The sequence below is a fragment of the Thermobia domestica genome, chromosome 2 (assembly GCF_964235325.1).
Source record: "Thermobia domestica chromosome 2, izTheDome1.hap1.1, whole genome shotgun sequence".
NCBI classification, from domain to species: Eukaryota; Metazoa; Arthropoda; class Insecta; order Zygentoma; family Lepismatidae; genus Thermobia; species Thermobia domestica.
Window position 1 is genome coordinate 38,002,895 of NC_137455.1, and position 24,165 is coordinate 38,027,059.

The window sequence follows — 24,165 nt, forward strand, 5'->3', positions numbered from 1 at the left end:
AATATAGTTCCAATAACCATGTTTATTACGTGCTTAAAGTTCAGCGAAAATGAGTTTGCATAACCTCATATCATTTCACGTATATACGAGACTAATATACATATATGCGGCTTGTTCACTAGCCAACGAAATCATTTCGTTTCCATAGATACAGAAGGACATATGTATTTTTCACAAATAGTAATGAAGTAGATTTTTTATTTAGCAATATTGACTGTCATTTTATTTTCTACCAACAGATGTTATTAACTGCGTAAATCAGATGCGGAAAAAGTAATTTATGGAATGCAATTAGTTATAATATTTTTGTGTTTTTACGATAATCTGTAACTAAAGGTATTACCTACACGATGCATATTATTTATGAATAGCATGGAATTTATTAGACTTCCTTTTACTCCCAACTCTTCCAGCTAAGAAACTAAAATTCAGGTTTAATTTCTGAGTTTTTATTGTTACGTTAGTTCAATTTATTTCATTCAATTCCTATTTACTTGAGTATTGAATTGCTTCTAAAGATACTAAGGAAAGAGCATAAAAGTTATCTTGATTAGAATTGAGATTTCTGGACCATGCTAGCCCAGTGTTGCCACACTTGGTACAATTGTGCCAAATTCAGCTTTTTTTGTCATTTGTCGGCTCGTTGATACCACGCTGGAAATTTCAACCCCTTTTGAGAAAAAGTTGGTACAACTCTACCCAATTCAGTACCATTTAACAAATACTTTGTATATGTTTTTCATATATGGCCATAATACTGTTTTGGTTTATTGGTCACTTTGAAATGGAAGCGCGATTGATTTCCTTACAATACATACCGAAGATGGTAACTGTTTTCAGTTTTAATTTGCGGCCTCTGTTATACTTCCTACATGTGAGAAAAGTTTAATCTACTTCCACAGTTGTTCGGGGGTCCTCCTTTTTGAGTGTTTTTGAAAAGTAACTTTTTATAACAGCACTTTCTTGATTGGGACTCTTGGAAGACCTTAAGGGGAGGGGGGTGTTCTAGAACTTTACCTCTTTTACTTTCGTGTTATAGATCCATGTATTACACTGGTATAAAATAATGAATTCGGCCCTTTTTGTTGTAATTTGGCACTATTTTTCAGCACATTCCAGAGTTAAGACTGTGTCAACACTGTGCTAGCCCGTCACGTATAAAGGATGACGTCCTTTGACAATCACAATTACTGGAAAGAGGGAAGGAAGAAAGCGGCCTGGGACCTATATGTTAGGTACCAACCCGGCATTTGCCTGGTGTGAATGAGGAAAATCCAGGAAAACCTCATTCAAGATGACTGTCCTGAAACAGGTTTTTTAAATACTTTTTCGACCGAATGCCCCCACCGAAAATAAAAGTTCTGCTCGTGGTCAGGAGCATCTGACATGAGATGGCGGGTGAAACTTCAATGCACATCCCTCTTTTTTGCTAGAACGTATCACAGTTACTCTTCAACCGGTGATCATAGTTTGAGAGTTTAAACGTGCTTATTATTTTAATTTATTCCTACAACTACAAGTGGTATATTATGATTGTGTTTTCATATTATTGGAAAACAGTATTAGTAATTGTCAAGTGGTACACATACAAGCTCGTCAGGTTGTCTATAGAATGTGTAATTACTTTCTAAAAAGCGGCCAAAAAGAAAGCTGCAAATTTCCAGCATAACGATTGCTACGTTGCGACATTTCAGAAGAGAACCGTAGCTGCCTGTGGTGTAAGAATACAATTCACGAATGGTGCAACAAATTGCAACAGGAAAATTTGATGGAAGGTCCCTGTTAGCCATCGATCCTGCTCACGAGCAACTAGGATAGGATTGCAACCTATTTCAAACACACGAGTTATAACTTTGAAACCCTTCCCGCTGACCTATAGTGACTAGCGCGCTCACTTATAGTGTACGTGATCTCAGGTTTCATTCCTGATTTGGGGGGCCTTTAAAAATTTGAATGCATTACAGTGGTTCGGACCCTACCTTAAGTTGTAGGTTTACGCCTTATATTGCCTTTAAGCTGAAAAGGCACCCTAAACTTCAACAAAGAAACGTAAATTTGCAGTAAGTACATTGTTTTTATTTCATTTTGAAATCAATGTAATTTTTAAAACAGCATTAAAACTAATGATTTCTTTGTTCAGTGTTTAGAGGACTTGAAATCAACTATGATTTCAGGGGATGATTCCGAGGGGGGATTCCCCGAAGCACAGGAACTTCCTCTCGGGACCACATATCCTGTTGTGCTTAGGGCGGATTCCCAGTATTTTCGTTATGCGACTTTTACCCCCCCCCCACACACACACTGTAGTGAAATTGAACCCTGAGAAAAACCTTCTCAAATCATTACTGCTTGAACCTCTTAACTCTCACAACATCATTTCAAAACGCATGTATTGAAGCAATAAACATAAGTTTGTACTTATAAAAGAAACATCTCTGTGATGCAACTGTATATACAATACTTAGTGAAGCAGCTGATATGCAACAGTGTACCAGAACTGTTAATTATAGACAGAGCCGTAGCTAGAGATTTCGGCGCCCCCTATACATACCAAACCAAGCTTTTCCTTTACTTTTTTGCATATAAGAGAAGCAGCTTTTGTTGTTATACTATGTTGATACTGTTTTATCAAGCTGCTTCGACAGACCATTGCAATAGCCAAAAGAAATCATTATGTATTCTTTTACAAATAAGATCTGTTTTTAATAGACGCATTTTGAACGTTTTGTCAAACCTGACAAAACTACCTTTTGTTGGCTAGTTATGGAAATATACAGTACAGCTATTGGCAACGCTTCATACTGTCGACAAGAAATGAAATTTCAATACGTTAGCAACTATGTGCTTTTAAAATGTTCGAAATGGGTGACAGAGTTAATTTCCAGTACTAATTGTACATTTTTGTAATTTTATTCTGCATGTGACCACACAAATAGCATTTTAATTTCGACTCTTTTAATATCAGCAATTAAAATGATAACTTTTTTTATTACCCTTAAGGGTCAGTGATGAAATATTATTTTTTAAATGTACATGCCCCAAGAGAAGATAAGAATGACAATATAAAAGACACTTGTTACGAAGAAGTATCACGAGTATTCGACCAAGTCCCGCAATACTATATGAAAATTCTATTAGAGAATTTCAATGCGAAGGTAGGGTGACAGAATATTTTCAAACTGGTTAGAGGGAAAGAAAGTCTGCATAAGGGAAGTAATGACAACGGTGTTAGTTTCGTGACCTTTGGAACATCCAAAAACCGTATCATGAAGAGTACAAAATTCCCATATCGCGACGTTCATAAATACACATGGACCTCGCCAGATGGAAGAACACACAATCAAATTGATCACGTTTGAGTAGATAGAAAAAGACAGTATAGAATAATTGATGTTCGTCCGTTCAGAGGACCCGACTGTAACCCTGATCACTATCTGGTAGCAACGATAACAAGAGAGAGAGAGAGAGAGAGAGAGAGAGAGAGAGAGAGAGAGAGATTATCGTTTAATAAAGAGAAAAGTCATCATCTGAAAACAGAGAGGTTTAGTTTAAAGAAATTAGAGGAGAACCAGGCGAGGAGGGAATACCAGATTGAAGTGTTATAGATTCTCGTTTTTAGAAGGTTTTGAGAGCACTAATGTTGAGGATACTTGGGTTCAAATTAGAGATTGCATTAAAATTTCAGCAAGAAAAAAATTGGGGCATGCGGAAATACTTAGGAACAAATCATTGTTCGGCCATTAATGCACCAGATAATTGAGAAGGGAAAATAGGCGAAACTGCGTTGGCTACAAAATCTGAACCATATAACTACACTAAATTTCTTTGACATCAGACGGGAAACTTAGAAGAGAGAATCAGACGGGATTTTTTTGAAAGCTTAAATTAATGAACTTAAAGATACCAGTAAAACAAAAAGTCGAGACATGTTCAAGGGCATCAACAAATTTAACAAAGGGTATCAACCTCGCGCGAGAGACGATGGAACAATTCTTACTGATACAGATAGCATCTTGAAAGATGGAAAGATATCTTTGACGATTTGCTTAACACGCAGTAAAAACCTAATATTCATGGGGAAAGGGGAATGCACAGCAGAACCATGAATTTCAGTGCTTAGCCGAACAGAGGTAGAAATTGATATAAAGAAATTAAACACAAATCTCCGGATGTAGATGAAATTCCGGCTGAGTTAATTTTAGCTAAACGGGAAAATGGTAGAACAAGATAAATAAACTCATTCCCCTTATCTGGAACAAGGAGGAATTACCACAAGAGCGGAAAGAATGAATCATTTTTCCAATGCACAAGAAAGGTGACAAAGCGGTTTGTAATAATTATCGAGGAATTTCTCTTCTGTCAACATAAAATAAAATCCTCTCAAATATTCTATTAACAAGGTTGATCCCATACGCGAATGAAATTATTGGAGACTATCAGTGTGGGTTGAGTCGAAATCAATTAACTATGGGCCAGATATTTACATTCGACAAATACTCAAAAACAAATGGTAATACAATATCCCGGTACATAAAACATTTATTGATTTTAGAATGGCTTACGATTCTATTAGGAGATAAATATTATACAACATTCATGCACAATTTGAAATACCGAAAAAGCTAGTTAGATTAATTAAGATGTGTTTAAATGAATCCCAAAGTAAAGTCCAAGTAAAAAGTTCCACGACCTTCCTAGTCGAGAATGTCCTGAAACAAGGAGATTCATTGTAGACATTATTACTCAACTTCGCAATAAGGAAAATCAAAGATTTCAACCAGGGCCTAGAGCTGAGTGGTATTCACCAGGTAATTTCATATACTGATATGTAAAACTGATAGGAGATGATAGGATAACAATAGAAAGAAATGCAGAGAGATTATTAAATGCTTGCAGTTTTAGAAATAAATGCAGAAAAAAACTAAACACATAGAAATTCATTGGGATTATAATACTGCAAATTATGGATGTGTCAAAGTATCAATTAATATTTTCGATAAAGTGGATACTTCCCAGTATCTACGATGAATATTAACAGACCAAAATCATACCTACGAAGAAATTAAATGTCAATAGAAAGTAGGGAATTCGTGTTATTATTCAGTTCAAAATCTTTTGTCATCGCGAATACTCTCGAGGAATTTGAAGCTCAAAATATATAGAACGATAATCGTGCCTATTGTTCTGTATTGTTGCGAAACATAGAAGCTTATTTTAAAGGAAGAACGCAATCTGAAAGTATTTAAGAATAAAATCCTGAGACGAATATTTAGATCCAAGAGGAACGGCAATCGGCAATGGCGGAAACTTCATAACAAGTAACTGAATGATTTACACCCTTTACCAAACATTGTTAGGGTCACCAAATCTAGTAGGCTCAGGCGGGCAGGTCATGTAGCAAGAATGAAAGAAAGTAGGAACGTTTTCAAAGTTTCCGCTCGTAATTCAATCGAAAAAAGTCAATTAATAAGAAATAGGAATACAAAGTAGAAACTGGATTTAGTTGGGTAAGGACAGAAATTATTGGAGCCGTTTTATGAACCTCCGGGTTCTATAGGCCATAGAGTTAGTTAGTTCTTTTACGGTAAAAAATATTTTGTGAAATATGACGGAAATTCATAAGGTTTATGTTTTGTCTTCCCGTAGATATATAAAATACAGCACAACTGATGCGTAGGCATAGAAAACATATCCTGGCGAAACAACTAGTTGATGGAGAAATGATCCCAACAAATTCCTTTAAGTTGGAAGCATTTCATATGTCAATGAAATTAATAAAAAAAACACTGGTAGTAGGAATTTCATCTTTGAAAAAGACGAAATTCGTTGGTTTAAGTTCTGACCCTTTTAGCCCCTACTCTATGATTTCGAATATGTTATTAGTCCCCTTGTTTACTTTATTTTTTAATATTCCCACGCAAAAAGCAGCTTGCGTGAGTCTCTTTACTCTTTTCATTTTCATACCTTCATTCTCACAGTCGTGATTAATTAGATTGGGAAGAAAAGCGTGATTAACTAAGCAAACTCATCACCATCACAACACTGAACACGTATTTCCAGACATTGAACGTTTCCAATTTTGAAAACGCTTCTACGTACACTATTAGTAATTACTTTGGCACCTTGTATATCACATCATCATTAACAAATCATATCTGCTTTTAAAGTAATAACTAAAAACTTGTTGTGACTCTTACGGAAACGTTTGGGTTGCGAGCGAAGCGAGCAAGAAAATTTTTAACAATTCTATTTCTTTGCAAGCCGACAAAAATATTGATTTAATAGGGCAATTATTTTATGAGGCGACGCGCAGCCTTTTATGGGGCGACAATTTTTTATGGGAATTTTGCGATTTTAGAAGGACAAAAGTATCAGAACAATATGTCGCGAATACTTATACTCACAATGGTTTATTCAGTGATGTTCAGAGTTGTTTTCATCAAGAAACTCAACGTATATCAACTGGAAAAGAAATTCAATGTACAAATTATAATGTCTGTTGTAAAAAAAACTATACTTAGTACAATCCACAGGATCAGCAGAAAATACGAAACACTTCAAAAACCGTAATATGCAGTCAATTCACTTCAAAATTACTTGAACTCTCACTGTCATCACCATTATCATAATCTGAGTCACTTTCCTTGTCATACGTATGAGCACCTGTTGGTACCATAGATGGACATGCCAAAAGAGAACGAACCTCAACTGGAATACATTTGAGTGGTTTTTCGAATTTTTTGTCTGTGGCTATTAATGACAGGATCAGAAGAAATAAAAAGCATATGAATAACATCTTCCATAGTGGCTTTCCCAGAATATTTTCTATTGTTACTCTCTCTATAGTTCTTGATTTCTTTATGTCTAGACTCTTGTGCCTCTTCCGATAACTGCCCAATGGGAACAAGCGCGTGATTCTCAATATCATACCCATGCACTAATACTTTATGGACTGTTACTGGCATAAAATACCACGAATATAATTCTAAATATCTGTCCAATGTTTCAGAAGGATATGACTTGAATGTCAACATTGACTTCATATCCACATGAAATTGCTTGCAATAGTACAGAAAACTGTTTAATAAGCTGTTCATCAAGTCCGGTAATAGAGCTTGACAGTGAAGGGTTTTCAAAGAACCGTCTAGCCGTATTTCCATCGTTAGTTGTTCCAAATTCTTGTTTCACTACATCCACGAGGAGCCCCATTTTGTGTGCGAAATGGTTCTTGAATTTCTGCTTTCCGCTTGTTCGGTTTCTCTTTGTCTTTCTCACGAAGTTGCCACTTTTTGATATCTAAGCGGTACGCTATTTTCAGCAGACACTCAAAGCAGCGAATCTTAGCGTGAAGTGATGATAAACCAAATTTATAACTTGTATCAGGGTTGGCCGTTTTTGACTCAAATGTTGAGGGATTGATCATTTCCTTTGGAAAACATCCACAAATATAACACTTTTGAGATGAAACATTCATAAGGGAATTACAGATTTTACCATCTACCATAGTAAATAGCAATTTTGACCTAACAGAAAACGATGTCCCATCAACAATTATTTGAACTGGAGATAATGCAGCTATCTGTTGTTCAATAATATGTGCTGTCTGAACCTTCACTAATTCTTTAGACTCAGGTTTTAGTAAGAGCTTAATTCGACGACACCACTTTGTACTAGATGAATTATTATTATATCATAGGATTTCTTTGTCATTATCTTCAGTCAAGATAGACAACTGCAGAGGTACAAGTGATATGACGAACATGAAAATGTTAGTTTGGGTTCCCTTTCCTCCTTCTGTTTGGTCTTCTATAAATCTTCGTTTATACTGACTGAATCCGGATCTCCCGTAGCACCCCCACTTAAAAATCATTTCCATATTATTTAACATGTGTTTAGTTTGCATAAGTACACTCTCTTTCACTTTACAAATTCTCTGCGTTGTGTGATCGATTAATAACTGTGAATTCACTTCTGCGGAGATTTCAGTAATTACAATGTTGTCAGGGTAACATTCCCTATTTGCTTCTGTGAGAAATGGATATGAAGTGAAAACCTTTGCACCGACACTTTTCAGACGCTGTTGCACGGCAGTGTAAGATCTTTTGCTCATCTTTCCGTCGAGAAACGTTGCTGGAGCTTCCTCTTAAGTTCTTTTTCGTAATACTGATAGTGGGGTGTAAAAGGCATTCTTAATAAGCGTTGCACATTTTGGAGATGTATATACCATTTGCTGTAGTAGTGTTGCAGCATCTTGCTGTCCATCGGATTGTAAGGTAGTTTTTGCAGCATACATTAGTTCATCCTTAGTCGATTCACTCACTATGGTTTGAATACGCCGTTTTTTGGTTTTGTCACTGGCCTCTTCGAAGAATTTTCGACTACGTCCAGTTGAGCCAGAGGTTGAAGGTTGATTTGCAAAGATTTCTAGATAGGATTGCAAATTCTGGAAATTCTATAGCTTTTTCCAGCCACTCAGCGTAGTCTCAAAAACTGTCTCCTTTTTCGATGACTCTTTGCCCATCTTTGCGAGAGTTTATGGGAAAAATCTGCTACTCTTACAACCGCAGCAGCTTCTGATGTTGCATCTACACCTTCTATGTTGAAATGCCTCAAGATATGTGAGAACAATTCCCTGTTCTTTGCATCTGTTGCCGGTGCTTGCAACCATATCTCAAATAGACTTCTACGAGGAATGGCACACATCATTGGAAATAAAAACATAATTTGATAAGCGGCAAGTTGCGGCAAGGAAATTTTCTGCATTACGTACACTAATGTATATTTAATGTACGAAATGTAAAATTACCGTGGCAATCCGTGGCGATCAAACTGTAGACTTATGAAAAGATGGAATTACATAAAATTTTAGGGTCCCACTTAGAGGGATTTTCATTCAATAATTTTCAACAACAATGTTAAGCAAAATGATTTGCTCTTTTAAGCAAACTACAGCACACATATGCAGGTCCACTACGTGTTAAGAGATTATGTTCCATCCGTGACACTTTCTGAAATGTTATTCTTTGTTTTCAGAGCCAACCACACTACCTACCCATGGTATATCTATGTAATCCCTTTATGTCACTTACACCTGCCAATTAAACTCTATTCCGCGGCCTTGTGGATGCTTATTTTTATGGATTCAGTTACTTTGGTTAGTATACTTGATAATCCCACTTGCCTCGTTGTATTCTACATACATGAGAAAGTTGGGTTTTGTTCACCTAGATTAGCTGTTTTGACCACTGTGCGACGAGTCGTTTACTCTTTTCCGACACCTTTTCTCTTTTCTTGCTCGTTCTGCGCCCCCTTGCTATCAGCGCCCGGGTCGACCGCCCCCCTTAGCTACGGCGCTGATTATAGAAAGTGTTTGTGTCACTTTTATTCCATTTTTTATTGAACAGTTGAAACTTAACTAAGAATAATTAGTAACTTATAACTACTATGAATTAGTTGTGCAGCTTCTATGATGCACTCAATAACAACTTGAAAAAACTGGAAATTGCAGACGTGAATGGAGAAGATATTGTGTTCTGCGTGTTTTGGTATTTTTGTTTGTAAAACTATTAGCTGAAGGTTTTTTCAATCTCACAGACGCTCATGTTGCAACGTTAGGTCAAGTTCTCTTCGGCAAGCTGCGCAGTGCTAACAGATGATCGTTCATCCGATTAGCTCCAAACTCTAGCAACAGAGAGTACACCAAGAGTGTGCAATGGTATGCTAATGAACAGCTCTCATTATTACTGTGTTATAATTGGCCGCTCTATCAAGAATTTGACAACAACTTAATGGCCAACGTAGTCATTACAAAGGAACTAAACTGTGATTAGAAATGAGGTCCAAACCATTGGATGACTAATGACAAATTGTTGCCAGGCCAACATACATTTAGACACATGGGGTGTCTCACAAAAAATAATAATGTTATTTGTATGAAACTTATTTTCTATGTTTTTCTAAAGTGTTTCATCAAATGGTTCAGTGTTTCTGTTCGGGGTTGAGGTACTGTAGGAGGAAAAAAATGCAATGTTCTTTCTGAAGCACATCAGGTAACATCAGAAGGAAGATTTGAGGTCTGATCCAACGCTTCAGAGGATACGATAACTGAAAACAAGTTTAGTGCTTCAGTTTTTATGTACATTGAAACGGACAAAATAATTGCATTTATCGTGCACTGTTCAGGCTAAAACGAACATTTCAGAGAAAAACATGTTGCTGAAAATTGATCGATACAGCTGTCTATAAAATACTTAATCCAGAATATTTTGCTTTGCCAAGATGGCACAGGAACAAGGTCAAGTTAAACCACAAAAGAGACTAATATAGATGGATGGAAGAAATGGAGGCGTTAAAGCCAATTCTGTCATTAGGGATTGAAAGCCCCACGAAAATGCTTGAATTCCTTGTTTACAACAACAGGTTTACCGTATTTCCAAATTTATTTGTTTCTCTTAAGGTTAGTTTAAAGGGACAAGTTTTGCAGATAGATGCCACTACAGTCAACGTATCTAATGTATGTTTTACCTTTCACGAAAATTCACACGATTTCTCTTACAAATTTCAAACTAGAAATTTCAAATTTTTCGAGAAGGAACTTCATAACCTATCGAAGACAACAATCCGTGCAACACCATATCAGCCTAAATTACCTCCGCATTATCTTGCTCAAGTCAAACGCCCCCGACAAACTTATCAGGACTACGTCACAACACAAAATCTCGAAGCTCTTCGTCTTCACCGTCAGCTGCAACGTTCAGTCAAATATTACATCCAAGCATACAAACGATGTCAATGGATCAAAACTTCCAAAAACCTTGCTGAAAGTGTACATCCTTCACGGTATTCCATCTATCCTTCCATCTATCCATCTATTCCTTCCATCTATCTAACGCACTCTGTGGCAAGTACAGCGAAACCTCATACCCTATTATCATCAACAACAGCCACACACCTTCTGATCAAGATAAAACCAATGCCTTTGCCGATTAATCTTCAAGATATTTTCACACCATCCCATCATGCCCACATATTTGGTCATCCAATCGACCATGTCAACCCTGCAAATCCTATCTTCCAACCAAATCATAATCATCTTTTGCCGCCACATGAACTCATATCTCCCATGTCCATTACTGACATAACAACAGTTGTTCAATATAAACGTAACTCAACTCCTGGCTTTGATTCCATCACATATTGCCATATTAAAGAAAGTCCTATTTCTCTACTTCTTCTCCTTGCCTCTATTTACACCTTTATTCTTAGAACTGGCTTCTTTCTTGCTGAGCGAAAAATGTCCAAAACCCTCATATTTCCGAAACCAAATAAACCTCCCAGCGACATCTCTTCATATCGACCTATACAACTTCTTCCACTTTTAGCAAAATCCTTGAACGCATCCTTGTCAACAGACTTCATCCATATCTCCGTGCTTGCCATCTCATACCATGTTTTCAAACTGGATTCCGCCAGTCATATTCCATTAATGATCAGCTTCAACGTCTAACCACCCTCATTACCAGCCACTATAATTCAGTCCGACCCTCCTGCCTTGTTCTATTCGACCTAGAAAAAGCAATTGATAAAGTCTGGCATCTTGCACTCATTTTCAAACCCATCAAATGTAGATTACCATTATCTTACATACGCTTTATTTTTCACTTTTTGGTCTGTCGTATCACATCCCGTCACAACAATCATCTATCAAATCCCGTCTTCCTGAACTTTGGTGTCCCTCAAGGCTCAGCACTGTCTCATTTGCTTTTTTCACTGTTTGTTTCCGTCTTCCCTTCTCTTCCAGACGATGTGTATCCTTTTCAATATGCAGATTATACAGCTTGTCTTGCCCTTGGTCGCACCATCAGTCATATCAACATCTTAAACAGGAATCTATAAATCGTTTTTCGCAATGGTGTAGCAAATGGACCCTCACCATTAGTGCTTCCAAGACACAGGCCATAGTATTTCTGCCACCACGCAAACGTTCCAAGACTCACCGGAATCCTTCGCTTCTTTCTCTGTCAATTCAAGGTACACCTATCAGTCCATCCAAACACTCACTTACCTAGGTATTGTTTTTGACCACCATCTCACCTGGCTTCCTCATCTTAACTTCATTAAAACCAAAGTGTATAACCGTCTGAATCTTCACAAACGTCTCAATGACACTACATGGGATCCCAGCTCCAAAATTATCATCAACACGTACAAAGCTTTTCTCCTCCCCGTTCTTACATACGGTTTCACTGCCTGGATATCAGCTCCCGTTTAATACTACTACAAAATTGCCACCTTTGAAAGCCATGCCTTCCGCATTGCCATCGCATTTCTCTTCCCAGCCCAACTAGGCACTAATATTCACTCATTACTTTTCCTACACTACTTTATCACCTCGAGTCACTTCGCCTAAAGTTCATCATTGTCCGCTATATGCAGCAACAACCACTCCTGTTATGCACAACCTTGCACTTTCATCGGCACGCCCTCGATATTACTATCTCCCTCTAAATTTACTGTTTACATTGTATTGTTATACCTTGCCGCCCAATCTTCCCGACTTAGAACTCTTGCAGGACCATCAATTGCATGCTCATCTTCCGCATATATATCCATCACATCAAGCACAGTGATCAACATCTGTCTGTAACAGGGTCTCCCCCATTTTCATTGGCCTAGCGTCGCCCGTAGGCAGAAGATAACCTGCATTTGTCCTTGATAACATTTCCTATGTGTTGTGACGTTATCCGCACCTCATTCCACCCCTCATCTTCATCTTTGCCCATATAAAATTGTCAATCAACCTATCCTGCATTCTTTAATGTCACTATAATTGTCTTTTCTATTTATATGATACTTATACTTATGATTAATAATATGTTCATACATGTGTTATGTATTACCTTCCTCAATAATGATTATGGGCGCAAAGCCCATAATGACCTTCCAACTGAAGTATTTATTAATAAAGGAATATCCCATAGCCCAACGCCAATCATACCACATCCAAAATAGTTTCCTTTGCACCCCTTCCCTCCAAGAGGGTGTAACCCTCTACAGGGTAGCTAGTCTGCAGGCTAGCAATTAAAAAATGCGTTATTATTGCTGTTGTGGCATTTTAATAGATTCTAAGTTTGGCTCCAAAATAAAATAACTACTATCTAAATTGAATAGATTACATCAAGGTTGTTTCCAAAATGTATAACTCGGGTTATCGAAACAAGCACAAAACTTATTTTTCTACTAGATAAACACATAAAATTCTCAGGTAAGAAAATATGAAAAACGCGCGGAACAAATTCAAACATTTCAAATAATAGGACCCTCAGTATTGAGCACTTCATTCGTTTTTCGTCTCCAAAAAAAATTCAGAGATTCGCTATTAGCCAAAAGCCTGTTTCTTATCAAGCCCATTTTTTTTTTTACCACATCCTCTTGGTAGGGACCCTATAAGCAATCTCTGGTTTGTAGTAAGTTTTTGAAATTATTATTGTTGTCTATCGCTAACAATTGTATTTATATTTTTCTTAGAGTTCAATATGTAATGTTTCAGTTCTTTTCATTCCTCTTTTGTTCTACAAACGATTCTCTTTTTGTTTAAGATTCATGAACGAATATTGAAGTAAAAATATTTCTATCAAAATGATCAATTGAAAGTATTTAAAAAAACATTTCTCCATTTTAGATCATAACTCCATTTCATTTTTATTATCTTCCGTCGTGATCCCTTAGGTGCCCCATACCCCAGATTGAGAAATTTTTATTTATAGTAACCCAAGAATTAGTGTAATTCCGCCTTCGATGTTTACTGTTGCTGCCAATGAACCACAATGTACCACAGGTGCCCCTATACAAGGGCGCCGATTACTCTGTAAATTTGGGGGTGCCCATTCAGATGCAGAAGGTAGATATATGAAGATTTTAAGACAAATTGCACTCAAATTATGCCAAATATTGTATATTCATAAATACAATAGGGGGCCTACATGAGTTTTGGGCTGCCTCGGCCCCCAGGACCGGTGCCCTTGCCTCTATAGCCTATATTACTTTCTGAGATTTATTATCTCTGGTAAAATTCTGTGAGAGGTTACTCTATGATTTTAGACATTGAAAACGAACAAAAGGGAGTTCGACTTTAGATTTCTAGTATTTTTATAACTTTCTACGAATTACAATGTACTGTTTAAAAACTTTAGCAATTTGTATCTCTTGCTTGTTCTACTCTTTTAGTATTTAGTGAGATTTGACTTTACTTTGTTAACCGTGTACGAGCCAAACACACGTACTCTCGACAGTAGAATAAGTGAACGTTTAAATGACGAACCAAATTTTCACATCAATACGATGCGGAAAATAGCACTTCTATATATTTTTCTTTTCACTTCAATAATAGTAGCACTGATAAACCACTAAAGGATTATCCATATTATTCTTGAGGTTAATACTAAATGTTAAAATGCCAATATAATTATGTGCTGTGTCATTTTTGTAACAACCATCATTTGATTTTTCCATTATAGGGGGAAGGAAGATAATTAAAAATTTGGTTTGAAGTTGACCGCAACCATTGATCGACGACATATTGGGTCTGGAGGTAGTGAGTACGAACAATGAAACGTTAAATCTCTGAAGTGAATAAATTGACAATTTAACGGGAATTTCATATGTCTAACTTTAGCAAAATTCCATGCTACAATTATAACTTCAATCAATCAATAAAAGAAAACGAGATGGGGGAAACACGCATTTAAATTTATTAAGAGCATATCTGAGGTTACAACTCCCCCCAAAAAATCTCTTGGTATTACTAGCAAGCAGATAGGTTTATTACGAAGCATTATTTCGTGTTTATGATCTTTGTTCACCACACATTCTGTCTGTGATAACGTTCGTACTCTTAATTCGCGTACATAGGACAATATCAAATTGAAAATATATATGCATACAAACATGATCCTACTAAATACACTTGTTAATACACTGACAATTTTCGTATATACATAAGATATCGTTACGTAATGTAAGTAAATAACTTTTATACATTATACAGGGTGTTTAGAAAAGGAACTCCGGGGTTTTAAAAATTCATATCTTATTAACGAGAAAAGAGAGCAAAATTTAGTTAATTTCTCTGAAACGACTAGCTCAAAAAGTTTTAGTCATACTAATTGGAAATGTTTTTATCAACAGGTGGCAGCGCAGCGGAGCGTTGACCTTGAGACGACGTAGCGGCTGCGGTAGTCAGTGAATCAGTGCCGTGCCGTGTGGATTGTTGCGCTTCGCGCTATGGTGACGCCACAACAAAAGGCTCAATGTGTTATTCAAGAGATAGAGTACCGTTACGATGTGTGCCGTGCCACTCACGGAGCTCATGTTGAACTTTATTAAATTGTTAAAACAAACGTGAAAATGTAAGCTTTCCAATCATGTATAACACATGTATGTACGTTTTTTTTTTACTTATTTTGCCTCAAAACCCCGGCGGGGCCCATATTGAACTTTATTAAATTGTTAAAAACAAAACTTGAAAATGTAAGCTTTCCAATCATGTATAACACATGTATGTACGTTTTTTACTTAATTAAAATATTTTGCCTCAAAACCCCGGAGTTATTTTATAGACACTCTGTATATCACGTACAACGCCAAATGAACATTATTTTTATCTTATTTTAATGATAAAAGTGTTATGAAAATTAACAAGAAGTTTAAAAAAACGTTCCTTGGATCGAGTTTGAACCCATGTCTAAAGAGATTTCTATTAGTAGCCCGTTCGCTAGCACGCTTGGCTACGAGGACCGACGGCAGTAGGCGTTTAATTTGTGCTATATGTGTGCTACGTGGAGAGAAACGGATGACTCCAACCAATCCGAACCGTGTATTTGGCTCCTATGACTAGGGTCGAGCGTGATATAATGTTTCACAGCTTGCTGTTTGAAATACTCTCTCCAATTTTGTTATTTAATATAATGATAATTTTAGAACGAATTACCGTATTTTACGGACTATAAGAAGCACTTTTCCTTCCAAAAAATGTCTCCAAAATTCAGCTGTGTCTTATACTCGAAATTAATATTTAAATGTCCAGTATTTGATTTAAAATTCCCACCAGTCTTAAAAATGACGATATATTCAATGCCGCGGAAAACCTATCTCTATCTGGGAACATTGGATTCAACTGGCAGCAGCAGTGAAGTGATGCCGAGAATATAAGTTGCAGGAATTCACAAGCTTGCTAACACTGTCTCCCTCCCGCCCTGCCATCACTAACCCTGAACCAGAGATTAGAATATACAGACCGTAAACTCTACGAAAAAGTGGAAACACAAATTTTTAAGTCTAGCTTTGCAACAGGCACGTAGCCAGGATTTCGAAATAGGGGGGTTCCTTGACGAAATACATGGTTATCACACCAGGGGTTCGATCATTCTTAATTATTTTAGTGGCAACATATATTCGTTCGTTTAGCCAGGATTTCGTAATCGGGGGGGAGGGGAAGTGACATGAAATACTATGGTTACACACCAGGGGATCGAGCAATTTAACTATTTTACTGACAACATACCCATATTGGTCTTTTAAGACAATAAAATGAGGACATGTTAGTAAGTATTTTAAGAAGAAAAACTATGAAGAAATCTTGAGTAAAAGAAAATAAAAAAAAAGTATTGAAAAAGATATAGACTTCCGAGGTCATTCGAACTCGGTTCTGCTTGTCTTCTTTCTTCTTCTTTTTTCTTATCTTCGTTTAATGCCATAGCAACGAGATACTCTTTCGGGAGTAAAGACATACTATAAAATGGATTAGAGGTGCCGCGAAATTCAAAAAGGCTCATATTATTGGTGATTCTGGGCATTTCTTAAGTTCTACCTGAGAGTCTATGTTATCTATGCAGATAGATGGAATTAGGGATGGTACCGAGACCGAGACTAGTCTCGGTCTCGTCTCGGTCTCGTCTCGAATTATCGAGACGAGACCGAGACCGAGACGGACTTTTATATACCGAGACGAGACCGAGACCGAGACGGACTTTTAAATACCGAGACGAGACCGAGACCGAGACAGACCTCTAAAAATCGAGACGAGACCGAGACGAGACTTAGGTCAGTCTCGAAAGTCTCGGTCTCGTTTCGAATATTGATATTGATAATACTAAAATTGCCTTCACTCAAAATTTGTTTCGTTGCTGTGTTAGATAATATGAGAACGGTTGACGTGATAATTTTTTGCATTGCACATACAACGCAAAAGTTTCTTACTCGTTCCTCAAGCCTCTCCGGAAACAAAATGCACTGCTGATGCAAATAGAATTCTCTCTGTCTGTCTGTCTCTCTCTCTCTCTCTCTCTCTCTCTCTCTATATATATATATATATATATATATATATATATATATATATATATATATATATATATATTTGGTCGCGGTGCCACCCAGGTCCACCCTCCATAGGTTCCCGGGGCCGAATTTTAATTTTAAATGGAAGCAAGGGGTGAGTGGTACTTCGTTCGATAGACCTTAAAATACTAAAAAGCGTTGTGGCAAAAGATCTTTCATATCGGGCACTGTATTCAAAATGGCCGCCAAGACATGTTGCCTCTTTCAGATATAGTAAAACGTGCAGTACCACTAATATGAAAACGGTTGAACATAAATGAACCGAACAAAAACTCATATAGAATATGTCATGTGGCACATCGATTGATATTGTCGCGGAGGCTCCCATGGCCACCCTTCATAGGGGTCCAGGGCGCAACCTCAAAATTGTAAATGGAAACATGGGGTGAGTGATACCTCGTTCAACATATTTTAAAAACTAAATAGTGCTGTTGCAAGAGATTGTTCATATGAGTCACCGTTTTAAAAATGACCACCCAGACATGGTACCTGCATCAGGTAAAACGTCCAGTATCACTAATATGAAAACACCAGAACAAATATTCGAATAGGAAATCACAGAGGGTATTTATCATCCTATAGCTCGGGAATGTTGCAACAGTCGAAAAGATGATTAGAGTGAAAGTGCCATAATGGAAAGGAAGAAATCTAACTCCTAGAAATTTATCCTAACCTCACTCCGTAAGTGAGTGAAGCGGGAAGGATCGGTGAAATTGCAAATGAGAGCCTTAGTTTTTGCAAATTGTATCTACGAAACAAAGTTATTTGAAATGTGTTTTTATACGAGATAAATGTCTCTGTAATGGGATAAAGTATGTAAAATTCTTGTTAAATGGTACCTTCCATTTTGATTGCGGGCAATGGTTTGATGCAAAAATGAATCAACTGAAATGCGAAACCAATTTGTCGAACAATGCAATTTTAGAACAATGTTTACAAACGTTGGTTTTGTTCAACAGTCGTCTGCATGATATTGGCTAGCTTCTTTTCCTTCTATGTCTTCTTGCATGTGATAGAATATGAGTTTGACTGAGATGTCCACAGTTACATTCCGAATAACTTTCAACGGTAATTTCAGTTGAGATCCTTAGTAACGAAACGGTACATACTGATGCAGATATGTCCCAAAAATCTTGCACGCATTGCGTTAAATTATCAGGGGCGAAGGAGCGGGCAAAATGTTGTTAAACTTTAATTTTACCTTATTTTTATTCACCTTATTTCACTTTATTTTTATTCATTATAGTACCAGTCATTTGTACACACAAGTGTTTCAGACCATATCTATTGCAAATAAAAGTGAGGTTCTCATTTGAGTTTACCATTCATTCCCGTTTCACCCACTTACGGACAGATCGGAAAGATAATTTTCTATCATTTCCCCTGTTGCATCATGTTAATTATACTTTAATAATCTTTTTGTCCGTTGCATTATACTCGATCCGTGGAATGATAAATATCCTCTGTGCTTTCCTATACTAGTTTTATTCTGTTCATTTATCTCCAACTATTTTCATATTAGGGGTCTAGTGGTACTGGACGTTTTATCTGATACAGGCACCATGTCTTGGCGGCCATTTTGAAAACGGTGACCCATATGAAAAGTCTTTTGATACAATACTGCTTAGTGTTTCAAAATGTATCCAACAACGTATCACTTGACCCATATTTCGGTACAAAATTTCTAAGTTTGCCCCCTTGAAAGGCAGCCGTGGGAGCTCTGTGAGAACAATACTCGACGCGCCCCATGCCTTTCCTGTTTCACTTTCTGACTGTTCGTTTATCTCCAACTGTTTTCATATTAGTGGTACTGGACGTTTTATCAGATACAGGCACCATGTCTTGGCGGTGATTTGGTAGTGATTGTTATACTGCTTAAAATGACGTATTTGTATTAAATTTTTATAATGCTTATTGCTTTGCTTTGCTTCTATAACATAACAATAGTTTTTGGTGGTTTTAATTACAAGTGACAGTTACATTATTTTAAGCAGCGTTGCCCACTTAAATAAATTGCTAAATATTATTCTAAATATGTGCAAATAACGTAGATGAACTGCAAGATATTTTAAAATTACTCGTAGTTTGTTTTATGGTGCAAGAATGCTTTTAACCCTTTCCGGATTCCGGCTTTTTGGGCTATTTTTTAGACTTTCAGTCAAGCAGCTACTGCATCCTCACTATTTATCCTAGGATCATGGTTCCCACCTCATTCTCTTCAGAATAAAGCTGGCTTTCAAATGGTACCACTTGTATGCTCATACCTTATACCAGAAGCGGGTAAAATTATGTCAAAGGGAAAATTTCGGAGGGAAAATTTTTTCTCGCACTTTGCCCCCCCCCCTGGAACGGCTCTGTGTGAACGTAGCCATCTAAAAAAAATCTGATATATAGTACTGGGTATACTGAATGCGTGTGCCAAATTTCAAGTTTCTATCTTGAATATTAAGGGCGGGAGAAATTTTATCAAGAATTCCCACAATGCCCCAAATTACCACAAAACACTATGATCTCAGGGAAAAAATTTCTTGAGACATCCCTAATTACCCTAGGGTCATGTTTCGCCCATCATTCTCTTCAGAATAGTTCAGGCGGTACCATTCACATGTCTCCATCATGTATTTAAGGCGGCAAATTCCCGAAAAAAGGATTTTTTTGGTCTAAGTTTTCCTTTTTTCAAATTTTAGCCCCTCTGGACTCCCCCTGTTTTAACGCAGAAATCTGAAAAAAATCTGTTAAATACTACTCGGTGGACTGAATGTTTGTGCACAATTTCAATCTTCTACGTGCAAAAATAAGCCAGCCATAATATATATATATATATACCGACAATGTCCCATATTACCCTATACACAAGTATATTTTGATAAAATTCACTGAGACGTCCCTAATTACCATAGAATAATAATTCGACCGTCATTCTCTTCCCAATGGAACTGCTTTTCAGACGATATGACTCACGTGTCTCCATCATGTATATGAGGCGGGAAAATCCTCAAAACCGGGATTTTTTGGTCCAAAAATCCCTTTTTAAAACTTTTTTCCCCTCTGGTTCCCCCCTATTTTAACTGACAAATCTGAAAAAATCTGGTAAATACTACTCTGTGGACTGAATGTTTGTGCAAAATTTCAATCTTCTACGTACAAAAATAAGCCCGCCAAAAAATATTGAACCTAGGCTTAATAAATGAAAAAATAAATTTTAGACTTATGACGTCATCACCTCCTATGTCTGAACGCAAGAAGGTCTGAAACCATACGTAATGTCTTCTACAATGCCTTTGGACTTGGAAAAAAAAACGGACGAAAAAGCTCAGATAGAAGAGAAATAACGCAATGTACCATGAAAAATGCGTATGGTACAAAATTGTACCATAAAATCCCCAAACGGTTAAGAGAAGACGTTTTTCATCGTCTTTGGGCTACTTATAATGTTTAAGTCTTCGTTCCAGCAATAGATGTAAATGCAAATTGTAACTGAAATTAAATGTAACTGATACATTTTCAGTAACACTAGTTGTTCCCCCTAAGTCTTAGGCCTGGTGATGACCGTGCTTAATTAAAAGTTCTAATTACACACTAATTACATTTCACTTGCTTTAGTTTGACCACCAATCACCTCAAACTCGATCCATAACATATGGCTATATGCAATTATTCAAGGACTTACAGTTGGTAATACACAGTTTTCACTTTTGTTTTAGTTTAACGTCCCACAGTTATGCTAGGGCGGCTAAAGGAGACGTGAAGCAAATGATTATAGTGGAATCCGAACCACTTCGGTCGTTCAACTTTACCACTACCGGAAATCGAACTCGAGTCCACGCGAACCGAAATCAAGAGTGCTAGCCGCTAGACCAAATGGGGGTTCTCACATTATGTTGATTTAAATCATTCAGGGAAGGTGCGGTGGCTCAGTGGTAGAGCGTTCACCTCCGGTGCTTGGGGTCCCTGGTTCGATCCCAGCTCGCGCCGTGTAGACTTTGTGGTGGACGAACACCGTTTCTCGGGGTTCTCCCCTTTCATCCCACTTTCTTCATTCCACAATTTCATTCATTTCTCATCATCACCGTCTCCTTTAGCCTAACCGGCATAACGTGGGACGTAAAACTCAAAGATTTCATTTCATTTTTTAAATCATTCAGTCAGTGTTGCCAGATCCGAAGATTAAAAAGTAGCGTGTCTGTACTCCGAAAGTAGCGAATTCGAACTATTTGTAGCCCAAATATATAGAAATGAATACTGATGATGCTAATAAAATAATTTAATATGAGCTGGAAAATGTGCTGGACGTATTGCAAGAAGAAATTATGATCGACGGACGAAAACAAACTGGAAACCACAAGACAAAAACAGCCTAGGAAACCTCCGCATACAAGAAGGTGTGACGAAATCAAGAGCCACTGAGGAGTAACCTGGAAAAGAATTGCCCAAGTTAGATAGTTGTGAAGACTTGGAAAGACCTTCATTCAGCAATGGATTGATAATAGTTGATTATGATTATGGTGATGATTTTATTATATCTAAACCACGGAGGTAAACTAAACCAAGTCATAATTTCGTAATTTTACAGAAGCGAAAAACTGATTCCTCAAGTAAGACTCTGTCTCTCTCTCTCTCTCTCTCTCTCTCTCTCTATATATATATATATATATATATATATATATATATATATATATATATATAAATTTTACTTGGTAAGGTAGGGTAAAAATGGATCCAAAATTTAATGAAAGTCATACAGCGAAAAAAGTATTTTTGACTATTCAATCCATCATGTTGCAGCAAAACTACGAAAATTAATACAAAAGAAAACTAGAAAGTTAAGAATCACTTGTTTTGGCGAGTGAGAAAAAAATAGATACAGATAACTCGAATTACCTATTTACTTGTATAACATGTATGTCCATGTTTCGCAAGTAATTTTTAATCAATATAAAATTTCAACGTAATGAACGCAAGATTAGTTTTCTCGAATAAAGACTGCATGCACCGTTGAGAGCTCAAGAATAAGATTAATCTATGTTACGGCACTGGATATGTGCTTACGTAATGCATTACGACCTTATGGATTTTTATAAGAAACAGAATGCACTTAAAATGAGACGCGAATTATGCAAAACATCGGACTTTGAATCTAACTTGTTTTGTGATTCAACTCAAGACCTCACATAGTAAAGATGAGTGTAGTAGCTCCCAGCACAAGGTTCAGGACGTTCGTGTTATAAAGTGTCAATTAAACACGGAGTTGTGAAACGCTAATGAAGTATTTCATCAATTTCAAACAAAATAAATTAGCAAACTAGCAAATTAGCTATGAAGAGGTACACCCTACCATAATTTTAAGTGAAAATGAAAGGAAAAAATAAGCGGAAACGACAGACTGTACGAGAATAATACTTTCACTATTTTAATTTCACACTATTTATTTCGAGACTTTCGAGACTTTCGAGACGAGACCGAGACTAAGTACTCGAGACCGAGACCGAGATCGAGACAAGCATCTGTTGACCGAGACGAGACCGAGACCGAGACGGTGATTTTTTACTCGAGACGAGATCGAGACCGAGACCGTTATTTATCAATCGAGACGAGACCGAGACTGTACAAAGTCTCGTCTCGTCTCGTCTCGATACCATCCCTAGATGGAATTCGGAATGCTTCGTTACAATAATACCAATTTTCACCCACCCCTCCACCCCCGGTTTCCTCCACACAAAGCTCCTCATAAGAAAGAGTAACCAAACACTTGCTGTAGCTTTATATTTTTGACACTGATTCATCTTTTTCTCATTTCTTTTTGTTCTATCCTTCCCTAATATTTTTCATTACTGGATCCGAAGGGGGGGGTTCCGGACCCCCCGGACCCACCCCTTGGCTACGTGCCTGTTTGCAATCTCATAATAAAAATGGTAAACATGTTACGGTATTCTTTTTAATTGTTTAAATATTAAAGTGCATCTTATAATCTGTAAAATAGGGTGGTTCCTTGGAAAATGCAGAAAATATTGTTGTGGTTAAAGGACGCACACATAAAAACAAAAAGGCTAAGATTGTAAGAATAAAATAAAAATTATTAAGAAATTCGTTCTATGCCAATACAACTGGAGGAATCCCCTGCAGTTGTTTCGGTAGTCACGTGCTAAATAGTTTATTTTTGAAGTGTATCAATACTTTTGAATCTGGTACAAATCCAACTGGTCATTTTTATTTCTTTCTACCTTTTTTGGAAGGAGTATGGAGGAAGTTCGTTCTACTGAGCCGGAAGTTCTTGTTTTCAGGATTCCAGTACAGTAGCTGTCTACTTATGACAAGATACAGGAAGTTCTACAGAAAGGACAGCTCACCGAGGTAGCTTGCGAAATGTTAAGCGTTGACCGTTGATCCTGCTGCTTACATGGACCACCATAATAAGTCTCACGTGCACTTGGAAGCACTCAAACACCATTGGCAGGAATGTGCAGTCATTAGTTAGTGATTGATAGTGAATCTGATCTCAGTACCCCTATATATGAAACACGCACATTTTCCAAATTAAAGGTAACTCTTAGTAAAATGTCAAAAGCTACTAAAAAGATCCGTAATCCCCATGTCACTCAAGTTATAAGTCCGCTAATACGTACCACCCCGAAAAAGTCCAAAGTTAGTGCCCCTATGTGGATGACGTATAATTGTCTTTTGTGTTATATTCTGGCCTCTTTCTTATACATTTATACTGTGAAGTATCTGTCTATTGGAAATGAAGTGACTGTGTATTTGATATAAAGAAGC